At 41.2% G+C, this 26,216-nt stretch overlaps 1 protein-coding gene across 1 annotated transcript in view; it reads right to left on the bottom strand.

The window, feature by feature from the left end:
* LOC138717803 (beta/gamma crystallin domain-containing protein 1-like) overlaps window positions 1-24,860 on the bottom strand; it is a 98,596-nt gene extending 73,736 nt beyond the window's left edge. Inside the window, exon 1 of the mRNA XM_069851647.1 lies at window positions 24,840-24,860. The gene's annotated coding sequence lies outside the window, so the exon portion shown is untranslated. The remainder of the gene's footprint in view (window positions 1-24,839) is intronic.
* Between the last annotated feature and the right edge of the window lie 1,356 nt (window positions 24,861-26,216).

Below are 26,216 nucleotides of genomic sequence, written 5' to 3'. Positions count from 1 at the left end.
CTAAAAAAATTAAATCAATTCTTTTTTAAAGCATTGTGAGATGCCCTCCTTTCATAGTGGTTGGGTTTGGGTTTGAGGCTTTTTTGTTTTGGTGGGGGTTTGGACTTTTTTTAATTAGTCAAGTAAACTCCTTATTGCCATCTGCCCACTGGGTGGCACCTCTACATACATGCCCGATTCAACAAACCATGCTGCCTGTGAGAATCACCACATTCCTCCTACAGCCAAGTGTTGACATTGCACCAGCTCTGTGTATGCACCCATGTCTGGGAGACAGCTAAGGTTTATTAATAAAAATTTACTCCGCTAAATATTCCTAAAATTTACCACCATAATTCTTCTTTTGGGAAAATGAATCTGTACTGAGAAACCTGCCACTGGAAACATGATTCTTTGAGTATGTGTAAATATTTGCAACTTCTGTGAGCATCTGACATTTAATTGACAGATATGACAGAGAAGACACATTACAAACTTCCTCGCTTTGTAATAATACAAAATAAATCATGTCTGACATTGTAGCAGCATCCAGCGGCCCCAGGCAAAGCCAAATTTCAGTTTTGGTGGGAAATGAACAAGTAACACACTAGCAACATCCTCACTCCCAGAGATCATTTGTAACTACACTGCACTGGACTATCTCACTGACTGAAGAGCTAATCTTGATATTTATATTCTGGGCTAGCTTTGAAGTATTGTATAAACAATAATCATCACATTAACTTAGCTAACAAAGGTAATATCTTATTTTATATAGCAAGAAGCTCAAAGAACCAGATGAAGCTGTTTGACTGAGGAGACACAAAGCCAGCATCACTCATTTCTTTAAACACATGATGCTTTTCTTCCTTTGTTCATATTGACTCACCATGACCTGATGAACAGAAATATCACATTACACCATAATTTTGCTACTTTCTCTAGCTACATTGAGAGATACAGAAAGTTATTTACAAATTCAGGGACTTCTGAACACACAGACTCACACTTGCAACGTTTTGCCCCTGTGCTCTTTCCTGTGTATTAGCATTTGGTTCAAAGTGATGGAAAAAACTTAGCATAGTTAGTGCACTTTACTCTTGAAAGTTTGTTGTGAACATCTAGTAATCTGCCTTAGACTCAAGTTTCACTTTGAAAACATCCAATTGATCTGGGCATCTCTAAATACAGTGCAGTTCCAGCAGGGAGTAGGGAAGTCTTTAATTCTTAGGAAAAAAGGTTTCTGCCCACAAGAAGAGACGAAACGAGTTGGCATACACCAGAGCAGGCATCCCAGGTTCCCACTGGCCAAGTGTGGGAAAGCCTGCACAGGATGGGTACAAAGGCAGCAGGGAGGGATGCAGCAGCTAAACACATCTGAACACCACGTCGTTTGGCAGGACAGCATCTTGTCATGCAGAAAAAAATGACCACAGTGCCAGACTGTGGCTGGGGACCACAGCTCACAGGAAGATCCCTTTGAGATCCCAGAAGATTACACAGCCTTTTAGCAGCCTAGTGCTTCAGCTCTCGCCCGTTCCAGCCTCTCCTGCACCCATCAGGCCACCAAAGAGACCCCCAGGCAGGTCCTGGGAGTTGAGTAGCACACAGGGAGGTGAACCCCCAGCAGCACAGCCCGAGAGAGTGAGGAATGGGCCAAATAATTGAGATGCCTGCAGGACTTAATAGATTTGGCTGGTGCTGCATAAACTCTTCAATTTATCTGTCCATCAAAATCTTCATAAACCGCACCCTGCAATTACAGCAAAGGAACTCACCTAAAATGACTTGATTTCATGAGCTGAATTAGCCCACTGTCTATAACAAAGACAACCACCTAGTGTGGTACCAGCCAGTTTGCATTCAACATCAGGTATGCTAAGCCTAATTGAAACTCCAGCATTTGGCAACAAAGCAAGGAGCCACCTTTTACTCAGAAAATAACAGAGTAGCTAATATTCAATGGGGATTTGTGATTACAAAATGCATTAATGTAAGAATTTATTATGTCCTTTCTGAGTATCAACAACTTAAATACCTAAGAAACCCATAAAACAGTTTCAAGCACGATACAAAAGAAAAGCAAATACATTTTTTTTAGAAGTGGCACTATCGAGGCACCAGTTAAGAATGCAGACTTGGAAATTTAGCTTGGAAAACTCAGGTATTAAAATTTTACTGAGCTGTAATCGGAAAGGAAGAACAATTTTTAGAACAGTCAAGAAACTGTTTTTTATGCCAGGAATGGAAAATTGAATAAATATTATATATTCAATAAGAAGTAACATGAAGTTATCTTTAGGTAAGTTAGGTCGTGTAATGTGAGATGCTTCCAAAATTAATAATGCACTGTATAATTTCAGGTTTCAAATAATGATAAACTCATTACAAAAGATACTAATATAGATTTTCTCATTTGCATAAAAGCATGTGCCTGCAGAGATTTTAATATAAATCCTAACATCTTACTGTTTTGGTTTAGGAAACCACTAATTATTCTTATTCAAATTCCCTGCATATTTCAATATGGAACAACTAAGTGGAGTTTGAATCATGTCGTAAAGTAATAGGATGACAATACTCAATCACAATTTATAAATGTGTTCAACAGGCCATGTCCACCACTCTCATGTCTTTGAGAAATAATCTTCATGTTATATGTGTACTTACAGTTATATTTATGAGGAAAAAATACCAAAATGCTTTAATGCAGACATACTTCAAGGTACAATTTTGAAAAATCTGTTTTCCTACTTCCTATGACTTTTCAAGTTATGAGTGCAGCAGAAAAAGAAGTTCACGGAATCATTAAGCCAGGAGAACAATGCAGAAGGTGTAAAGGTGACTCACAAACAGTATGTATCAAGTGCATAGATGCAGCGTAAAAAGTGGTTTTATCACAAACTCGAGCACAGCACCAACATGAGATACCATTTCACACATTCACACACATTTCACAACATGCAGCCCTACAGGTTATCATCGGTGTTACTCATTCTTATATTCTTTTCAGAGCAAGGAATACAGAAATTTAAATTGTTAAAAGTTACACATCAAAATAAATGTATGTGGATACTTCCACGGAGGACAGGCTTTCTGACAGCTCACAGACATCATAAGATTGATTTACACTATGAAGTGTTCCTTTGAATTCATATTGGCTTTTTAGGAAGGACTAACTCATAGAGTAAGACTTCAGGATTCCTTGTGGTATGAGCTCACTGCAAGGCAGCCTACCTGCATCTCTGCATCTTAACTCTACAGAGCCAGAAGACAACAGGCTTCACTTTCAGAGTTTGCTTTGCTTCACTTTTTGAGGTCTAAGAAGTTGTCTCCTGACAGCATTTTTGTCTTTTGTCATACCCATTTATCATTCCTCTCTTTTCCACAGTTATCAAAAATGATCGTGCAGGCAGTGAGGGAAGGCAAAAGAAAGTGTGTTACAAACAGAAGAGAAGGGGAAATGAAATATGAAAATGAGAGGATCTTAGCAAAGGAGATGCAGACAAACTAGAGAGAGTGTTTTAAAAACTGGGACCCTGAGAGCCCAGTTAATTTTGTGTAAGGCTTTGTAATTTAAAATTATGAGCATTTTGTTAAAATTCAGTACATTTACTTAATGCTGCTTCTGTTTTGCTCATTAACAGCTCTATTCTGGATTACTAAACTACAAGTCCTTCAACTACTGGTAATGAACCACTCATTCTCCAGCCTCAATGCTTGTTCATCCTAGGATGCTTAAATACCTCCTGAGCAGGAGGCAATTATACTAAATGTCTGGGATGGAGCCTGTCAAGTGGTTCTGAATACAGGAAAGCAAGGGGAGACGCCTTTTAATGAGTAAAACCAATGTGCTCCTATAATGAGAACATTATACCAAAAAGAAAAAAAATCCTAAGAAAAAAAATAAGGAAGTTTCTAACTTTGAGGAAGCTGGTTAAGACAAACTGTTTATTTCCATCCCCTGCACTGATCTGTGGCTATATCTCTAGATAACCAATGCATTTTTCTTGTCTCTTAGATTTAACAGATAGCTGGGGCAGAGGTGCCTAATCTCAATGAACATGCACTTCTAAATGAAAACAAGTTTGATTTGTCCACCATGTTAACTTTCAATCACACCTGGTCTTCTGATTGGGTCAAGTCTATTCTTCATGAAAGTTTCCCCTCCACATGACAAGCAAATTTAGATATAGCCTTCCTTATTTTTTATTAAAGATGTCATCTATAAAATTATAAGATTACTACAGTTGTGTTTGAAGTGGAATTAAAAATTAAAACTTAAAGGAGTGAACTTGCTTTTACTAGCCTGCAGCTCTAGAAGAACATCCTCCTACCATGTCTACCTGACCTGGTCTATACCTAGCAGGAGTAACCTCCACAGCATTTGCTGAAGGAGGTAATTTTCATGTCTCAGTGTCATGCTTCGGTTCTTTGTAATCAAGAAATTAATTATTTCAGCATGGCACTAAGTGACAAGTCCAAATGTGCATGCATACTATCTCAGTGATTCTCATGCTTTATGTACTTTCAGTATATAAGCTCCTGAAAGCTTCTAGTCTTAAAAGGATCACCTGCACGTTGGGAAAGAAAGAGAGAAAGAGAGAGAGAGAGAGAAAGAGAGAGAGAAAGAGAAAGAGAGAGAAAAAGACAGAGAAAGAGAGAGAGAAAGAAAGAGAGAGAAAAAGAGAGAGAGAAAGAGAAAGAGCAAAAGAAAGAGGGAAGGGAAGAGAGAAAGAGAGAAAGAAAGAGAGAAAGAGAGAAAGAGAAAGAGAGAGAGAAAGAGAAAGAGAGAAAGAGAAAGAGCGAAAGAAAAAGAGAGAAAGAGAGAAAGAAAGAAAGAGAAAGAAAGAGAGAGAGAAAAAGAAAGAGAGAAAGAGAGAAAGAGAGAAAGAGAGAAAGAGAGAAAGAGAGAAAGAGAGAAAGAGAGAGAGAGAGAGAGAAAGAGAGAAAGAGAGAAAGAGAGAAAGAGAGAAAGAGAGAGAGAAAGAAAGAGAGAAAGAGAGAAAGAGAGAAAGAGAGAAAGAAAGAGAGAAAGAGAGAAAGAGAGAAAGAGAGAAAGAGAGAAAGAGAGAAAGAAAGAAAGAAAGAAAGAAAGAAAGAAAGAAAGAAAGAAAGAAAGAAAGAAAGAAAGAAAGAAAGAAAGAAAGAAAGAAAGAAAGAAAGAAAGAAAGAAAGAAAGAAAGAAAGAAAGAAAGAAAGAAAGAAAGAAAGAAAGAAAGAAAGAAAGAAAGAAAGAAAGAAAGAAAGAAAGAGGGGAAGGAAGGAAGGAAGACACCACATACCAAGTTTTTTCTTAGGAACCAAAGGAGTTTATACCATCTTACTACCTCAGTACGTCAGGTAGTTCAGTTTTGATGTAAGTCTTATGCAAGACATCTAATTGACGGTTGAGTATAAATAGTAATCAAGTAAACATCTCGAATCACACAAAGTCATTCTACTACAATTTCAATCACACTTTAATTTTAAAATAGTTCACACATTAAACTCTATCCTAAAGCATTATTTGGTACAAATATATTATAAGTCTTGGACTTTACACATGAAATGCAAGTCTTCCTGGAGCTAGTTCAAAGACTCACTTAAGTCATCCTAGATGTCCTATTTACAATAGCTTACTACAGAGTCATCTACCAGCAGCTCTGTAGTCGCCTTCTAAAACCTTGTATTTTAATTCCTGCATTTGCCTACTTTCAACCCTCTAGGGGCTAGAACCAGTTTAACAAGGCATTTATCTTGTCATTTGTGACCCAGATGGGGCAACTCCTTCATAAGCAACAAATTAGAATCTCCCACAGATAAATCCGCAGGATTTGGGGGCTAAACATTTTTGGCACTTGGTTTTAGACTGCAGATTATTTTAGAATCACAGAATCATAACATCCACATGTCTTTTGAATACCTCCAGGGAAGAAGGCTCCACCACTTCCCCGGGCAGCCTGTTCCAATATTTCACCACTGCTGCCAATGCTTGACTTCTGTCCTGATGATGTTTTGAAGTATAAACATAAACCCCTCCATTCTTAAAAAATCTTCTCCCAACTAAATAAGCCACAGATTCCTTTTCAAAACCCTAAGTACTCTCAAAAAAGAGTAAGAGTAAACAACTAAAGTAATCAATGCTGTGTTACCAGAATCAGTTATACAAGAGAAAAGAAACAGTCATGTTTTCATTGTATTACGTACACAGTGAAACAAGTGACAATTCAAGATTGTTGGACTCCAGCTCCAAACCCAGACTTTCAAGCATTCTAAAAGCCCCCTCTAGGCTGCTGTGTGCAGTAAATGCATGTTTGAAAAAAAAAAAAACAGTTAACCTGGCAGCAGACCTTTAGGGCAGTAAAGTTTATTCCTGCAAAGACACAGACTCTGAAATCCGCACGAAAAGATAACCATTATCCATAATGCAGAACTATACTCTTTTCTGTCTTCAAATGAGATAATATTCACTTCAAAGAAGCCAAGGATGAGGAAGAGGCAACTAAGGATGACAAATAATTCCTAAATATTTGAAGTTTATTTTCAAGACAGATAATCTTATTAATTTAAATGTTATGAATCACTCTATTATAAACGTAAAAATAAACTGGCATGATTTAGCTGAAGCATCATAAAGAAATGACCCTACTAAAAGATGAGATCTGAACTATACTTACATCAGAAGGCAGGACTGTAACCTGGTGTACAAGTCTGTTAATTACAAATCTTTCACATTAAAAAGTAAATTAAACATACCATTTTCGATTCACATTTCCATTAATTAATGGGAAAAAACATGAGCTACAGAAACAAGAAGACAATAAGGTCTTGGTTTTGCTAATTAAAACTACTTCAACATCACTTTAGTTACCCAGGTCTCACTAACTAACATGTGCAATAACATTTTTTGGAACTTCAGAACAGTGGCTGGAACTGTAAGCAAGACCCTACCATTCCCAGGCAATGATCTCTGAGGTAACCATGCATAATACTCTTCTCTCTTAAAGATGTGTCACAAGACTAATGAAAATGAGGCAATAAACACTGATCAAGCTTTGCAAATTTCAGCATAAAAATCTAGAATGCACAACTTTCATTTTACCCATCCATCCTGATTTCAAAACAGCTTGTTTAGTGTTTATGTTCTTACCACTTAAGTCTAAGTATTTCCTCAAAAACCTTTTTATCCTCTCAGTAATGTTGTTTGATCACAAGTCACAAGATGTTAAAATGCAATGTCAGTCTCATAAAATAAAAGGTACAGCCAAGGCACAGCCAGTATACCCAAACACCTGTCTATGCCAACTGGCATAATACAAATTAATAAAAGCAGTCAGTGTCAGTGATGCAGAAGAAAAGATTGAAGCCCTCAACTAGTAAATAATTTCATGAAAGGGCAAACCAAACTAATTATGTTCCACTCTATGCTGTTTTTAGCTTAATTTTATGTCCTTAGTCATTCTTTTTTCATGTTCTACTAGGTAAATATCCAAGAGTTGTCTCAAAGAGTAGTTTTCATTAGAAACCTTGGCAGACACTTTAAATAATATTTCCATGAAAAGGCTCTGCTTGTCCCTGGTAAAAACGCAAACAGTTTTCATTAAAGAAAAGCTCCAGTTTCCCTTTGTTTTTTGTAAGCTGTATGTAGTTGTATTTCTGTGCCTTGCTCTGTACACGAGTACACGAAAACAAACAAACATCCTGAAATGCCTGAGCAGACTGAACCATAGACCGTAATAACAGAAGATGGAAGATGACTGAAGGGTTTTGTTTTACAGCTAACTTTTGAAAACAGAACCACCTCTCTTCCTCAACCCTCACCTTCATTATTAAATTATAATTTGGACTAGATTAAAGGACAGTGAAGCAGCATAAAAGGAGGGGTGGAAAGCTAGCCAAAAAAAGCACATTTGTGAAGGAACTTACAGAGATGAAAGATTACTGAACATACGAAAATACTGAGACTGTTCCAGGCATATAAGACATACAGAAATCAGAGTGGAAGAAGTAAAACACTTCTGCAAATATGAGAGATGAGAAAGGTACTTCAAGAATGGAAAAAGAAAGGAGAGTAAGGACTGAAGATCTCCTCAAGCCATGCTTTTAAATCAAGCTTTTATTACTCTTGGAGGAAACGGAAAGTAGTTTTAGGAAAAAATAATATGTATAAACATCTAAAAAATGTCTGTACTCATTCAAGCTTTGGCAGTTTGTTATTTTGTGTTGCATATATGCTACGTTGGTGCCACATAAAATCTCATACCCAGGTATTAAGCAACACAATGTAATCAACAGGTAGACCATATTAAAGACCAAAAAGAGGGCATAAGATGTAAAGTCTAGTATTATTTGCACTGCAGTTATGCTGGGAATCTTCAGAGTCTCACTGTGGTAGGTCCTATCCCAAAAAGTGGGTACGGCTAATAAATGGGAAGGGAGGAGACACGCTTATGCTAAAACATCTGCAATTATCATAACAGTTTCAGAAGAGCAGCTGCTTCACCAGATTTATAACCACCAATACCTATCATCTGACAAGGAAGTCTTGTGGCAGGAGACGTCAACGCTAGGTAACAGCAGGTGTGAACATCAAAGCCAACTGATAGGATGTGAGCAAGCTCCTGGGAGTCATCCACAACATATGTACCTCTGTGGTCATTCAAATCAAGATCATGGGAGAACAGTGACAGCCATCCAAACCTGATGGCATTTCTAGTTACCTCCAGGATAAGAGATTTATCAATGATAGCACTTCATTACTAGCTAAGTAATGATGCAGGACAGCAGGGAATGTCACATTGTGGTGAAATACGTCCAGTTGTTTGTTTGGACATAGATTCGTGTTCAAATACATATTTACACAGATTAATAAACACAACCAGGTAAGTTCAACAAGTCTTAAAAAAACAACCCAAACCATGAAACAGTCTTTCCTGTCTTTCCTGGGCAATCTTATTAAGATCTGAAATCCAGGATTTATTTGATTTATTTTTCTTACTAACTACAAATGTTTTAATTTGTAAAAATTACCCAGGACTTTTCTAAAATTAAGCTGCAGCATTTTACCTCATGTGCATCCCAGGCAATTATTTTCAAGAGCTGCCAAAATGCAATGTCATTTATTCTGGCTTTAAAAAAAAAACAAACCAGCTTTAAATTTCCTTGACAACAGATCACTGACTATGGATAAGCCCCAAAGAGCATGTACTGGGTCTGGCTGGGATGGAGTTAGCTTTTTTCATAGCATCCTATATGGTGCTGTGGTTTAGATCTGTGACCAAAACCAGAGTTGATAACACATCGATGTTTCAGCTGTGGCTGAAAAGTGCTTGCACAGCACTAAGGCTTTATTCATTTCTTACACTGTCCCCCCAACAATTAGGCTGGGAGGCAACTGCTCACCCAAACTGATCAAAGGGATGGGATATTCCATATCAGGTAACATCAGGCACAGCAGAAAAAATGTGTGCATGTGTGCTGGGGCGCGTTTTTCCAAAGTAGCCACCACTTAGAGACTGGCGGGTCATTTGTCTGCTAGTGGGAGTTGGTGAATGCTTGATTGTGCATCACTTCTTTTTATTTTTCCTCTTCACTTGTTAAACTGTCCTTATCTTGACCCATGAGATTTTCTTGCTTTTGCTTTTCCAGTTTTCTTTCCCATCGCACTGGCAGGGGAAGTGAGCAAGGGACTGGGGGGTCAACGTATCACAAATACTCAGAACTGATGAGCTTCCTGTAGCAGTATCTATGCATTTGATGTTCTTCATATAGATCTTAATGTTCTTTGCACCAATATCACGGAGGGCAGAACATGCCCAAAATTTCAGTTTCTTCATGAGCATGGGAGCCCAAGTTGCCTTATCTGTCAAGAGTGGCTGCAGAAGATGATTATGGAAAACATATCTCATGGAAAGCTAACACACACATTTTAAAAAATACTTTCTTCTATTTGTGATGGCCCACAAACACACGCAAGTAATCAATCAACTCAGAGAATTCAAAGTAGAACAGACACTTCAAGGACTGGTTTGCTGAATATGATGGCAAATCTGGGTGCTCTGAGAAACCATGTAGTATTTTATGAATGTGAAACAGTAAAATTGTCCTTTGGAATGCTTAAATATTTTAAGATGAATACAGTTTTTAACCATGCTGCAGGGGCTACTTCCAGGGCCCCTGCAGGCTTGGACAGTTTGTAAATCCATTATCCAGACATCACTTGCTTATAGGCACAGGCGCTGTTCCCAAGGCTGTTTGCTGAACTTCCTACAATATTAGCTGGGCCTTTGATGAGGTGATATGCTGCCACTCCATTGCTTCTTAGACCTGAGCTCTTTGAAATCTTTTCACTTGGAAGGTGCTCACCTACAGACAATCACTTCATCTTGAAGGGATGAGCTGGGTGCAGGATTTCCAACATCCATGAAATCAGTCGCTGACTTACAAACATCTTCCCCTGGGGACTGCTCCTGGAAGGATGCAGCACTGAAGTGTCCCTCATTGGGTTGCCCTGTCCATGACAAACACTCTGTACCCCTAGACTGTCTAAGAAATCATCTTTTCTCTCCAAGACCTATTCACACTGGCAAAGACAGAGAATATTTACATCCATTACATCCTCCTAGACTGCAACAAACGGCAAGGAGTCACAGAGGAAGGCAACACCCTTCCTCCACAGTGACAGCCTTGGTGCCAAAGGCAACAGAGGTGTCATGTAAACTGAATGCCATCAGCAATGTGATGTGAAGTTCTGGAACATGAGTCAGTGTTACCTGCTGCTCAGATGCCCTGACATATCCTGGAGTCTCTGTCCAGTACAACCTGGCACCCGGGGTTGTGTCAGCACTGGTACTGAATGCCACGGTGGTTAACAAGGATCAGATAACAACATGCCATATGGAGGATCAGTGTCCAAAATGTTTCTTTATTTTTATTTGCCTGTGATCCAGCCCTGGGAGAGAAGCAGAAGGGACCAACTATACCACAGCACCTGTTGCTCACCCAGGCATTTTGGAAGCAGGTCACCAACATCAGAAGCTGCATGAGCACCACTGGAAAATATTCATGGTTCCAGTTATGGGAGGTGCTCGCTACTCCTCCAGATGCCCTTGATCACCGCCTTGTTTGTTCATGTGGCCTTCACCCCTGTGAAATCTGTGATGAGGGACCTAAACCAATGGACCCAGGCTTATAAAAAATATTGAAAGCTCCCCGTGAACAAGGAGCTTGCACTAAGGCTGAGGAGTGTCTGAAACACGTGAAGATGTTTAGCCCTCTGTTCCTTTGATACAAAGAAAAAGCAGCAGCAGCAGATGTGCGGACTACTAGAAAGTCCTTATATTTGGGCACAGTAACACCACACACCTCCACACCTGAACATGAATGACGGTTATTGCTTAAAATTAAACCAGTTGATTTTGAATATATGCGTGGAGAAATGAAAGGTTCTGACAAACCCTATTTCTGAAACACTGCTCATGGTGACCATTTCTCTCTTTCAAACCGATTTCTAACATCTTCTGTAAAAACTTGACCCTAAAGTTCAGAAAACAGAAGAATCAAGACCCTCCAACACTTCAGTGTTCATGGGCTAAAACTTCAAGGAAAGGAGAGGCAAGCAAGGGCAACCCAGGGGAGACATAAGAAATGTTAAATCAAGTAAGTATGTCCACATTGCAGTACCCACTTAGAAGGCATTTAATTTCATGACAGTAAATACCCTCTATTTCACAGCTGTTTCTGTGATACTCTTTACATTAGAAAATAAAGTTTAGTGTTAAAGACTAATTCAGTGGGGGAATTTTGGGGGTTTTATGAGTGGCACCCAGACCATCATAAAATGTAATGGTTTATTTTATGCAAAGTGGCACATTAACACCATCAATAATACTATAGTTTACTGAAAGAGATGAATATGCCCACAGAGAGTTCAAAAGGAGAGTTGGATGTCAACTGCCTTAGAAACATGGAAACCATGACTGGAGAGGTAGAGGCAACTACAAGTGTTCTTCTCACAAACTGAGTAAGATGCTACATGGAAGAGGATTCAAAACTCTTTTCAAAGGTGGAAATGACCTAACCACTAGATGGAATATCCCACTGTGAAACAAAACCTGCCCTTGGAGAACCACATCCTGATTGTTTTTGAAAGGAAAAAAAGTAAGCACATGTATTTCACGCATATCATGGCCTGCTACTGCCAACACGTGGCTGGTCACACCTGCTTCATTAGATGACATGAACACTAATTTGTTAGCAGCAGCAAAGTTTATTTATAATCATCTTGAAGTGTACTGGACATCCTGCTAGTAATAAAATGCAGTCAATAAATCAAGCTATACGTCAGAATGAAAACAAATATTGTGCTGTGTAATTTATATATTAGTCATTAATATCAATAAATCTATTCTACATACCTATGCTGCAATGTAGGTTTTAAACTGGTGAGTTGTCTGGAAGTAGGTAAAAACATATTTCAGAATTATGAGAGAAACAGATCAGATGGTGAACAGCCTGGGTAATAATAGGCCCAGAAGGAGAACTGAAGGAATTGCAGATTGGTAAAAAAATAAGCAATATTACTGATAAGAGAAAAATCCATCTGTCTTAGTTATGAAGAAACTCAACCAGGAAATTAACATTTAACATTAACTCCATCAACTCTTATGTTCCATGGAACTAAGTCAGAACTGATAGTGCTCACTGTGGGAAGAAATTAATTACATTAGCTCATTGTTTTGGCAGGTGACTCAGGGTAATGACCAGAGGGTTCAACTTCAAGTGGAAAAGCACATCCAATCCATCACTGGAAAAGAAGGAATTCCATGGACTGTAATAAAGAACAGTGGGAACAGAGAATTTCTGAACTTTGATAAATCTTACGAGCCACAAAGAAATGAATTATCAAAATGTGGATTCTTCAGAGCATAAAGGATTCTCTTTAAGGTGGATGCAGGAAAAATACTTCAGAAAACAGCATGCTGGGGGGGGAGGGAATAATTGTTAACAGAATTACAGTAAGGAAAGATGCCAAAGGTTGGCAAATAACTCTGATCTAACTTAGAAGAGATTAGTCATGTCCAAACAGGTACACAGAGGTTTCTTTTTCTTTTAAAACTAAACAAAACCAAGCAAAACATAACTGTAAAGTACAGCAAGCTATTCACTTACAACTGTAGTGCTATTAAAGAATCACACACATCAAAAAAGAAAACAATTCCAAAGAAAACAACTGCTAAATAAACCTAGGATGACAAACTAGACAAAGAAAACAGGCAAGCAGCAGCAAGAAGTGATTTAGATATCTTTCAAAGAGTAATAAAACACTGCTCATGGACTAACTGTATTTCATAGTTTTCAAAGAAACTTGACAGAATATCGAAATATAAATACCCATCACAAAAATCTGATTAAATCAGGCAACACTATGATGTTGTCAAAAATACTCTTCTGCTCAATGTTTGAATTTGCTACAGCTCAGTTAGGCACAGAATATGAGAAATTGAAGTGGCTAAGTTTTTGCCGAATACTTCCTATTTGCTTCCTCCTCAGCAGTCACGGCGAGCACCTCCATAACATGTAATCATCACTCAAAAACCACCATGCAAGCCCTGAACTATTATTAATCCTTCCAATGCTGCCCCACTGGTTTAGCAGCTCATGGGACATTCTTCCATCCCCAGCAGCCTGCCAGCTCCTGACAGTCTCACACACAGCTCCTGAGCACTGTACTGTAAAGTGGGAAGAAAAGAGAGATATCCCATTTAAATTAAGGCTTGTTTGGGATGCAGAGCATTCATCAAAATGCTTAGGTCTAAATTAAAACACAGTTTCACATACTAGTAAATATTTATAACAGACTCCACTTTTTGCTCATGTTTTCAAATTAGAAGTCTTGCTATCAAATTGTATTTAGCATTTACAGAAAAAAAAGGGGCTTTTTGCGTAACAAAAAAGACTAGGGCCTGACATCTGACTAGATTAAGTATGTGCTGATTTTCTACGTTTTTTTTTATTTATAAGACATTCTTAGCACACTAGCACACATGTAAAAGTTGTTTGGAATATGCTTCTCATCTGTTTTGGACCTAAATTTATAAAAGGCAAACATATTTCTTAACTGTGCTTTGATCCAGACAGTGATGCTTGCGCTAACAAATACTTCTTGAAAGTTAAGATGAGAAGTCAGGTATCTTGACAGAAAAAGCTGAATTTAGGCTTCAGGATTTTTGGTTTGTTCATTTTATTAACTGTAATGAGTCTGTACGATAAAGTTTAGTGTTAAAGACTAATTCAGTGGGGGAATTTTTTTGTTTTTATGAGTGTCACCCAGACCATCATAAAATGTAACGGTTTATTTTATGCAAAGTGATACACTAACACCATCAATAATACTATAGTTTACTGAAAGAGTTGAATATGCCCACAGAGAGTTCAAAAGGAGAGTTGTCACATCTCTACTCATGTTTTCCTTTTGTAGCAAATTATAGTGAAAACATGAGATCTCTCCCACAGAACTTAGCTTACTCATAAATTTATCTCACATAAACCACTAAAACTCTGTGTTAAAGCTATTTGTTCTACCTTACCTCAAATGTGCCTATAGTAAAGATTTCTATTTGTCCCAAGCAAGGAAGATATCATCTAGATCTTCTAAAAAAATCGGTTAGTTCAATTACCAGTTGCTCCAAGCCACAGATACATAGCATGAGATAATGCTAACAATGAGACAGATTGACTAGAATAATAGTACAACTTTGGCTGCCACTGGAGTTCTGCTTTACCAACAGAGAGAACAGAAACCTCCATGATTCAAATTTGTTAGAACTTCAAAGCTGAGCATTTTCCTGAAAACATCAGCAGATTTCATCCCAAAAATAGAAGAGCCTCCCTGAAGCCCTGGTTATGCTCAATCCACAACAAATGAGACTGAAATGACTATCACAGAATCGTAGAATGGTTTGAGTTGGAAAGGACCTTTAAAGTCATCCAGTCCAAGCCCCCTGCAATGAGCAGGGACATCTTCAACTAGATCAGGTTGCTCAGAGCCCTGCCCAACCTGGTCTTGAATGTTTCCAGGGATGGGGTACCTACCAACTCCCTGGGAACTTGTTCCAATATTTCACCATCCTCACCATAAAAAAATCCTTCCTTTTATCTAGTCTAAATCTGTTCTCTTTTAGTTTAAAACTATTACCCCTTGTCCTATCACAACAAGCCCTGCTAAAAACTTTGTCCCCATCATTCTTCTAGGCTCCCTTTAAGTACTGAAAGGCCACAATAAGGTCTTTCGGAGCCTTCTCTTCTTCAGGCTGAACAACTCTAACTCTCTCAGCCTTTCCTCATAGGAGAGAAGACAGGTCCATGTCTTTCCTGCGCTGAGGCCTCCAGAACTGAATGCAGTACTCCATGCTGAGTCTCACCAGAGCAGAGCGGGTGCGTAGAATCATCTCCCTCAACCTGCAGGCCACGCTTCTTTTGATGCAGCCCAGAGTATGGTTGGCCTTCTGGGCTGTGAGTCCACATCGCCAGCTCACATCCAGCTTTGCATCCACAAGTGCCCCCAAGTATCAAGCTTTTCATCAGGAACCAGGCATCCAATTTCATGTGAATAGATTGATCACCTGCAGGACTGTCTCCTATATTGTATTTAAAATACACCCCTGTGGAATGTTTAGAGGCTTCTCACCCTCTTTTTTAATTCTTCACCTCATACACACCCTTTACATTAAACAAGGACTATAAAGCCTGATGAGTTCCACTCTGAAATTGCAAATGATATGTATTCATTCAGAGCCTTTGAAAGATGCCAACTTTTTTTTTGGTCTTTTGTGCTGTTATTTACTATTTGCATACAGAAGCCATAGTCAAAATTAGACTGCATTATCCTAGACACTTAATAAACACACAACCCAACCTACCACAGCCTGGGAGAGATTACTCAGTAAACACAGACAAAAGGTGTGAGAAAAAGATTTCTTATTGCTTAAACTGAAGACAGATAAGGTTGCCTCCCATTAAGTAAGTGAAGGAATCCAGCCTTAAACCAGAAAAATCCCATGAGGTCAAGTCAGAATACGTCTACATAGTGGGATGAGGCAGACGTGCTCAATGTGTCCCAAGTTTCCATCAGCCAGGTAAAAGCAGTTCTAGTTTGCAAGCCATGCCACTGTCTTAGGTGCCGTATCTGCACATTTGCCCTTTCAGGCTGAATATGTTAGCTTATTCTCAGCGTTTTAAAAAAAAAATCAGCCCAATCAATTAATAGTATAAGCTACCTGTGTCTGTGCTAGGTCTACTAGCCCATCTATGTTGCTTCCATGGTGCTCTGTTCCTAGACAACTTCTAAGACAGAAAGACTGAACATGCATAAAACTATACCTTTTCTTGCGACCTAGTCTGCACAGGTAAGAATACAGAGCTAACACCAAAGATAACACAAGGGCTGCCATCTCAGCAGTTCTACTAAATTATCTACAGAGTTACAGAGTCAGAATTATTTAGAAAAAACAAACAGGACAATTTCTTCCTCTTCACCAAGTACACAAATATTCTTCAAGTAGAAAGAGCTACCCTTTCATTTCAAGGAGAAAGAGTAATCCTATTGTTTCCATTCCTATTTTATCCCCTACTACTTCAGCTTTTGCACATCGCTAAGGGAAGTCACAAAAATGCTTCAACAGGGGACAACAGGTAAGTTTCCTCATACACCTACAGGTGTCCTCCCTACACCATGGAGTATGTATTATTTTTACTTTATCTGCAAATTGGTAACCATGGGTGAATCATCAAAACATTCTCCTTGTAGACAGAGATGGCACTATAATGTTACAGACTCTCATTAGTAATCATATGGTTTGGTTTTATGTCAAACATGCTTATACAGTCCCAAAATTCTAAATATACATTCTGTCACAAGAATTACCAGTTACTCACTAAATGATTCATAAATGGCACAGGATTCCCAGCTAAGGGTAGGAAAAGGTGTCAGCACTGCTAATCACAGAGTACCTCCCTGGCTGTTGTAGAATGTCCACCACGAAATCCCAACTGACAGTTTCAAGGAATTAAAATTACAGAAACCAAAACAAACAGTAAAACCTGCTGGAAGTGAAGTAAGAAACTATAGACACACCTTGCAAAAATCCACAGGTTCACAATGACACTTCGTATTACCTTGGACTTCTCAGTGCTGATTCTCTGCAAGTCCTTATTTTTTACATTAACCTATTACCAGATATATCAACAGTGTTCCTTTGTGACAATGAAGGCTACTTGTCCATCTCCAGTACAAGAAAAGTGTAGAAAATGGTGTGAATACAGGAAACGGCCACCAAGATGCTTAGCTGCTGAGGCATGAGGTACAAGGAGCACACGGAAGAGTAGAAACTACCTGCCTAACAGGAGCCAACCCCTCCTAAGTGATGCACAGGGATGAACCAAAAGGAGAAGGATACAAACTGCAGTGTGAGGAATTCTGATTAGACCTAAGGATAAATTTTCAGAGTCTTCACAGAGAAGCTGTGGAGTCTCTGTCCATGCAGATATTCAACACTTGACTAGACAAAGACCTCAGAAACCAAATCTAACTTCAGGGAGGGATGTAACGTCACCATACTATCTGCCTTCAGCGGGTAGACAGCTGAAATGAGCTCCCAGAGGTTTCCTCCAACCTAAATCAACCAATTTTGTAACTCCAGTACAATGAGGAGAGTAGTCTAGTAGTTTTCTGCCAGGAAAAAAACATACAACCTCCTCACTTCCCAAAAAGCAGCTTCTCCTCACAAGTTCATACACAAGACCTGAGAGATTGTCTTGGGGCACTTATCCCTGGCCACAGAAGAAGGGACAAATGGAAAACGATGGTTCACCACTTTTTCTGGTGCTTCTGGTGTCAGACTTTACCTGAAACATGGGATTTGGGGAATTCATCGAACTTATCAGTTTAACAAATTTCTATAGTTCAGGACATTCATTTAAAACTTAGTTGTGTTCAGTTTTTTTTAATAACTATTTTATCCATTTCAGAACTATTTTATTCATTTCAGAACTATTTTATTCATTTCAGAATTTCCAAGTGCAGCTCCAAAGTGAGGCTGATGAAAGATGACAGTACTTTTGCACTCTTGGAAATAAAAGATATGGTCAAGATGATAATTTCTTTTGTTTAAATTAATACTATGCTTCTTTGCACCAAAGGAGACAATTAATCCATTATATTGATCAGTCTTTGCCTATCTTTGCCTTCTTGACTTCAAGGAGTACTGAATAATCAAATATTTGATGACAGATTCTGTTAAGTTCACAGTATGTGGCTGCATGAACAAACATGTGTGAGAAAGTAAACTGTCCAGCAGAGCGTTTGCTAGATGTAAGAAGTGACTAATGTAAGATAGTATATACAAAGATACAGTGTTATCAGATACACTACCTGCACACAAAGCATTAATGATTTTTTTCTTCTGTCTGTTTTGAAAGCTAGAGAAGGGATTTCTTCCCTTGCACAGAAACCTCTGATTAGAGAACAGCTCCTCATGTTTTTATTCTATTTTAAAATGAAAGCTACTAAAAGAAAAAATGCCTAGTATTAACAGTTCATCATCTTCTCCATTATAAAAGCCCATTTGCAGTAGCCTTAACCTTTCCTAAGCATTGACATTTTGGCTAAAATTCTGCAAATCAGACCCTAAGTCAACTAGTCTACTCTCCCCTTTCTCCCAGTTCCTGTATTTGCTTTCTGTAATCATCTCTGAAAGGTTTGTTTTCTGTGTCTTTCCCGTGATCTGCTCAGCTTTCCCTAGGAAACACAGCAGAAGTGGGATCAATCCCAGTTCCCTAAGGAAACATTAAACCTCTTAACCACAATCAACTGAATAACACAGGAATTCTGCAGAAAACTGATCTTTAAAACTAGATTGTTTGTGAACAAAGAAGGTGCCCTGAATTTGCACATGAAAAATAACAACATGGGTTTTGAAGCTCTTTGCACCTGAGCATGTCCTGCCTGAATGCATCAGTCTGTTGACTCCCCCTTATCAGGTAACACGGATGGAATTCAACTGCCAAAATTCATACGTTGGAGGCGTTGCCTTCAGGCTGCTTTTAAAGTCAATGAGGAAAAGCTGGCACTTCTAAGATGCAATTCATTTAGCCTGTTTTAGACACTCACCTTAGGGTGAGATGAATTGCACACCAGACGTGCCCATTTGCCCTCCTTGATTATAAAGGGAATAACCAGTTCAGATGTAGTACCTCAAATTAGAGGATAGGGATCCCATCGTGTACTAGCATATGAAGTAAGTAAAACTATTTACATTAACAGATATTAATTTTTTTCTGCAAATGTTGTCCTGCTTACGCCCTGAGGCCATCCTAAGTACAATGAAGCATCGCTCTTCTGTCTACTCCATGCAAGCAGAAACCAACTAAAGAACGAAGGCTGAACTGCTTGATGCAAATCTCGAGAGGGTGAAAAGGGAGGGAAAGACAGGACAGAGAGTTGCAGGAACAAGGGAATGTGACAAGGAAAAAAGGAAGAGACAAGAGGTAGTGTTCAGAAAGAGTAGAGTGAAAACTACTGTTTTCACTTTTAGACAAATGGCAGTCACTGGGTTGGTATGTATTCAACATTTAATATTTTGTTAGCACTCCATGCATTATTAAGTGCCAACTGTATGTACCTCCATTCAATATGAACTTTTTTCTTGTGCACCTTCCTGGGTGGTTTCCACAATGGTTTTGTAAAATAATGATTTCTCAAAACAACTTTATATTTTTATTTGTCACCATTGTGAAGCATTCACCCAACACCCTAAAACCAAAGACTGGCACCCAGTCCATGAGCAGGCTAGAACTTGTCTTTTCACAACAGTCCTTGTTTTAAAAGACATTTAACTATTCAGTACAGAACTCCTGTCATCTCAATGGAACTCTGCACTACTATGGATCAGATTCACCTGAATACAGTAGGGTACAACATGTCTCCAAAATAAACATGCAATAAAGGTAGACGCACTCCCCAAAAAAGAGGAAAATTTCCTTGACTGTGAATGGCATGAGACTATTGAATCACTTCTTGGTTTTTTTTCCTAAAAAAACATGAATAAAGAAAGTCAGGAATTCTTCTGCCCCACAGAAGTCAGGAATGAGATCCAACTCTTCTCCACCATGATCCACCGTTCCACTGACATCCAAGCAGGATGATCAGGAAGGTACCAACAGTCTTACTGGTTCAGATTATTTAGACTGTCATTTGATTTTTAAAAGGACAAAATGAAAAGGAGAGCATTCTTCACACTGGTGTTTTCACAGCCACCAAACCTGCAAAATTAGCAACGCAGAAACAGTAGCCGATGTCAAACTCATGCAGGAGAGACAGTCTACTAACGTCCATGGCACCGATGTCATTACAAAGGTTTTACAGGATGGTATTTTTTACCTCTTAAGAATGCAAACCAAGTAAGTGAATGTTTTAGCATGCCATCCCCCTTATCTTACTATCTTTTTAGAAATGCTTTTTTAATAAGCACTAATTTCCTCACTAGGTCGCAGTTTAGACAAAATTTGAGCACAAACTATTCTGCATTAAATTATTTGATCATGATAGTTTAAGAGGACTTCTTTCCTCTATAAAACAACATTAAACTAATAAAGCCTTTTACCTAAGGCATTACGCTTACACTGTACAGTACTAAGAATTATACTGCAAATGTAATTACTCTTTTCCATTTCCACCTCCCATAAAGAAAGTGCAACCAAGAACACTTGCAGATACACAAATTCAGTCTTGCAAAGAACACAGGTGAGCAATTCCATCTGTTCTTTCAACCAGATGACGCACAAATGTAGAGTTACACACATAAAATACATTGAATTGAAGACTCATATTTTACTATTTAACACAGCTGACTATATGACAGTTTTCTACATTCTGTTCTTGTCAATCAGTCAAGCTACTGATGTCCTGTATTATTCTAAGCTCGTTTTTTCACAGAAAAGCTTTCGCAACATTTGTTCCTCATCTTTCTGCAAAACATCATGTTTCACGCAGGCTGTGAAGAACGGTTCCTTTACCTCTTCTAATACAGAATTCACATAGGAGTAACTCAAAGAATATGAAAGAAGGGAAGAGACACCAGATCTTGGTCTCACTGCCACTTTCTCCAATTACAAACCAACGTTTCTTCACATTCAACAGTCTCCTGAAGGTGTGAGTTCCTCTCCAGTATAAGGTACAATTATTCCACAGTCTAACTTTCCTTGCATGTAGCCTGATGCTAGTCTTTGCTAACTGAACCCTAATTCACTTTTGTTTGCCTGTCAAATCATTGCAGAATAACAGTTACATAGGTTTCTTTGCCTTCACGTGTTTAGTATGTTGATGAACATGTGTTGAGTTGAATTTAAACAGAGGAGACGAAAGTTGTTTAAAGAAAATGGCTGTTGCTGATGGTTCTAGTGTGCTCAATACAAAGGCCAGCACCAAATAATCAGTTGAAATACAGGAAGTAATAAGCAGCAAAAATGTCCTCTTTCTTCACGGTGATGACATTGACACATTTTGGGCAAGAATCTAGCTACTGCCATTTATGTGTTAGCCAACTCATAAATACTGAGGGGTTGAAGTAACTTGCCTGGTCTTGACCATCAAATACCAAAAGCTCCAGATACACAGAGTAGCGGACATTGTGAAAAAGACTGCTACACAATCACACCCCAAAGATATACAATCTTGTTTGTCCTCACATAGTCAACTTGCCGCTTCGAAGTTCAAATCCAAGTCACTGTCTTAATTTTCAAAATGTCCATTGGGTGGAGATAATTCGATGTCCAAGACTTGTAGGGACATGAATTCCAAGGGATCAAGTAAAAATTGGCTTCTTAATATGGTGCGGTTTCCTACGGCATGATGACAACTATCATTCTTCTTCATTGTTTTCTTTTACTGCACATTCTTCTGTGTAGATGTTCCACTTGGTAGCTAATCTCTCTGGGAAAGAGATTCCACAAGCTTTTGCTGGAAAAGGAGACCAGAGGAGTTCACCTGGCTTCCCTCATTTAATGCCAAACACTCACAAAGAGAGGCAGTACAACAAAAACTTCATCGAGGCAGGAGAATCCACACTAGCAGCCTTAAGTCTAAAGCAGCTGAGGTGCTTGTTTGGTTTTTATGGTAAGATTTTTTAACGCCATAGTGGCTACTGCCAGTCAAGATAAGTAACTAACAGCAAGGAAAAGTATTTGCTACCTGAAAAAAAAAAAATACAACAAACCAGCTCATGGGATAATTTTTGAACTGAAATATCATATAAACAGGTGTCTTCAAACTGCCAGCTGCCATGCTAGTTATGTGCTAAATCATGTCTCTCTCACAGCAAAACTGATGGCCATTTACTAAGCATCTCAAATTTTCAAAACCACTGTTAAAAGTATACCGGTATTTGGCCTGTACAGCATTCTTGCAACTACATATTACAGCCTATCATGCATATAATAAAAATTAAATACTTCAAACAATGTCTTTTGAGAAATGCTACCACAATCTTCAACATTTTAAAAAAAGTATTGATTTTTTTTTTTTTGGCTGTGTATTAAAGGCTTTGGTTTTTTGATTTTTTTATAAAGAGGATGGTAGAAAGCTACACAGGCAAGAGAAGTTTGTGCTCTGGGAAGCTGGCTGACTGCAGTTAATGGTGGTGACATACATGTGTATTTCCATGTGCTGAAGCACAAGCCCAACCTGTTATCAATAGCAGGAGGATCGGTTCCCTGACTAAAAAGAAAAAAACAGTATTTTGCAACAGGAGCTACAACCCTATCGTTTCAGAAGCCTTGTAATTATTAGACGCCATTTTTATTTTAGGCACAGAACTTTCATGCAGTAAAAAGTTATTCCACTTTTCTCAGCTGTGAGAGCTGAACCTCAAGTCTCATACAGCATTTCTGGTTTGGCTTTGTAGACCTAGCAAGGTATCTGGAAGAAAATGGACCTCACTCCTAGATTAAAGGCTTGTCCCACTTTTCTCATAATTCATTTGGCCACATCTAGATGCTCTGTTCAGTTTTAGGCCCCCTCAACACAAAACAGATGTTGATAAACTGGGTGAGTTGAACATAGGGCCCCAAAATGTTCAGGGGCTGGTGCTCTTGTCCTGAGAGAAGACGCTGGTTCAGCCCAGGGAAGAGGTGGCCTCAGAGAGGACCCATCATCTGCTTGCCAATAGGCATGCGAGGGTCAGCACGAAGAGACAAGGGGCTCTTCAGTAGTGAGTGGCAGGAAAAGCAGAAGCCATAAACTGAAAGAAGAGATGTTCCAACCTTGAGAAACTTTTTCACTTGCAGGCAGTTGTTTGCCCAGAGTTGCTGTGCACTCTCTGTTCTTAGAAGATTTCAAAACTCAACTGGACACGGTCCTGAGCAACCAGGGCTTGAACTCAGAGCTGACCACGCTTGGGGCTCTCTTCCTACTTGACCTATAGCATGAACTGCTTCCATTTTATCTGGGTTTGGAAGGCAGAAGAGGGGTCTGTTCCTGGTTGAGGTCACCTGCAGCATCACCCTGAGCTTGGTGACTCAAATGCATTACACGTTTCCTGGTTTAATAGTTCTGAAAAGCAGAGTTCATTTTCTTTTTCCTATAAATATAAGCTCTATTTTTTTATGTTAATAGATGTTGATGTTGAAAGTTTTCAATAATGCATTTCAATAGCAAACACAAACATCATTAGACAACTTCAGTCACATCCAGAGATCAACATGATGTCTATTTTTAGGCAAATACTAATGTTTTCTGTATAATTAATACCCTTGTACATAAAACCACACAGAACCACCTTCTGTAACTCAGATCTCTCCGTCTGAACCAAACACCTGAGAAAGAAATAACCTCTAATGTATTTTTTTTATTAAATTCAGATAGCACAGACACATTCTCACTACCCAGGTGCCGCTGTTAGAATCTGAGCAGTACTAACCAAACCAATTCCTGACATTTCCCCAACCTCAACATGCCCTGTTGTCAATTACCTTCCCCTCAACACGCTCTGCCGCTCAGCTGCCCCGGTGCCACAGAGTCACTAGGTTGGAAAAGACCCACAGGATCGTTGAGTCCAACCATTCCCATCAATCACTAAACCATGTCCCTCAGCACCTCGTCCACCCGTCTTTTAAACACGTCCAGGGAAGGGGACTCAACCACCTCCCTGGGCAGCCTGTTCCAGTGCCCAATGACCCTTTCCGTGAAAAACATTTTCCTGATGTCAAGCCTGAACCTCCCCTGGTGGAGCTTGAGGCCATTCCCTCTTGTCCTGTCCCCTGTCACTTGGGAGAAGAGGCCAGCACCCTCCTCTCCACAACCTACTTTCAGGTAGTTGTAGAGAGCAATAAGGTCTCCCCTCAGCCTCCTCTTCTCCAGGCTAAACACCCCCAGCTCTCTCAGCCGCTCCTCATAAGGCCTGTTCTCCAGCCCCTTCACCAGCTTTGTTGCTCTTCTCTGGACTCACTCCAGAGCCTCAACATCCTTCTTGTGGTGAGGGGCCCACAACTGAACACAGTATTCGAGGAGCGGTCTCACCAGTGCCGAGTACAGAGGGAGAATAACCTCCCTGGACCTGCTGGTCACGCCGTTTCTGTCACAAGCCCAGCTGCCTTCCCGGCCCCCTGGGCACAGGGCTGTCACGGCGCTTCCCCGGGCTGCGCGCAGCCTGTGTCCTCGCGAACCTCGAAGCGCTCGACGGTCACCGCTCAAGGGACACTTCGCCGGGCAGCAGCAGCTTTGGAGCGCGCTGTAGGAGAAGCGGCGCCGAGCTCCCTTTCCCCCATCCCGGGAGAGGCACAAACCCACAGCCCCGCTCCCGCCCGCCCGCGGGGGTCGCTCTTACCGCGGGGCCGGGGCTGCGGGGGCTCCGGGGGCTGCGGGGGCTCCGGGGCCGGGGCCGCCGCGGGGCCGCTGCTCCTTCTTCGCGGGGCGCCAGCGGGGGAAGGCGGCGCGGCGCTTGGGCGCGGCGGGGCGGCGGCGGGGGGCGGCGGCCGCCCCCTCGGGCTCCGAATCCTCGGACTCGCTGCGGCCGAAGAGGCGCTGGAAGCCGCCGCGCCGCGCCATGTCGCGCCCGCAGCCCCGCCGGGGCTCGCTGGGGCTCGCGGCGGGCATGGACCGGGGCGGCGGTGGCGCCCGCCCGCCCCGCCGTATGCGCTTTAAGAGGGCGATCCCCTCCCTCGCTCCCTCCTTCCCTCCCTCCCTCCCTGCCACCGCCGGCCGCGTCGGTCCCTCCCCGCCGAGCCGGCCGCGGCCCCGCCGGTCGCGCAGGAAGGGAGCGGCCCGCGTGTGATCCGTGCCCAGGGTGCGCATTACGGGCCATTATCTTGTTATTGTTCCCTGACGAACCCTCGGGTGCCACCCGGACACGCGTGCGAGGCGCGGGGAAAGGCTGCGCGCCCGCTCCGCATCTCCCCGGACCCACCGCGCATCTCCGCATCCCTCCGGACCAACCCCGCACCCCCCCGGACCGAACCCATCCCCGCATCCCCCGGACCGACCCCTCATCCCCTGGACCAACCCCGCATCCCCCGGACCGAACCCATCCCCGCATCCCCCGGACCATCCCCGCATCCTTCTGGACCAAACCCATCCCCACATCCCCCCTGACCGACCCCGCAACCCCCCGGACCCACTCCGCATCCCCAGACCGCACCCATCCCCGCATCCCCCTGGACCACACCCATCCCCGCATCCCTCCGGACCAACCCCGCGTCCCCCCGGACCGAACCCAACCCCGCATCCCCCGGACCAACCCCGCATCCCCCGGACCAACTCCGCATCCCCCTGGACCGAACCCATCCCCGCATCCCCCGGACCGACCCCGCATCCCCGCCCGGGGCTCCCCAGGAGCCGGCGCACCCCAAACCCTGCAGCGCTGCTTTTTGTCCCGGTGCCCGCGACATTAATTAATTGGCTGCTGATCCCTCTCCCGGGGAATAAATTGTCCCCGGCCGCCCTGCCGGTCCTCTGCCGCCGAGGAGGGCGAAGCGTTTCGTGGGGAGGCAGAGATTCCCTCGCTGGGGCTCGTGTCTCTGCTGCCTTGCGATGGGGAGGGTCATCTCGGGTCGCCTCGCACCAGCCCCTGCCAGGACCTGGTGGTCCCATGTGTCCCTCGGTGCCTTTAGGGATCTTCTCTTAGATGACCCTGAGGTCTTCTCCAGCTTTCCTTAGGACGCTTGGCATTCTGCGCTGTTCTAAATCGTAGCTGGCGAGCACGCAT

Source organism: Phaenicophaeus curvirostris, chromosome 2 (genome assembly GCF_032191515.1).
Source record: "Phaenicophaeus curvirostris isolate KB17595 chromosome 2, BPBGC_Pcur_1.0, whole genome shotgun sequence".
NCBI lineage: Eukaryota > Metazoa > Chordata > Aves > Cuculiformes > Cuculidae > Phaenicophaeus > Phaenicophaeus curvirostris.
Note: the sequence above shows the minus strand (reverse complement) of the source record. Positions and strands in the feature narration are given on the sequence as shown.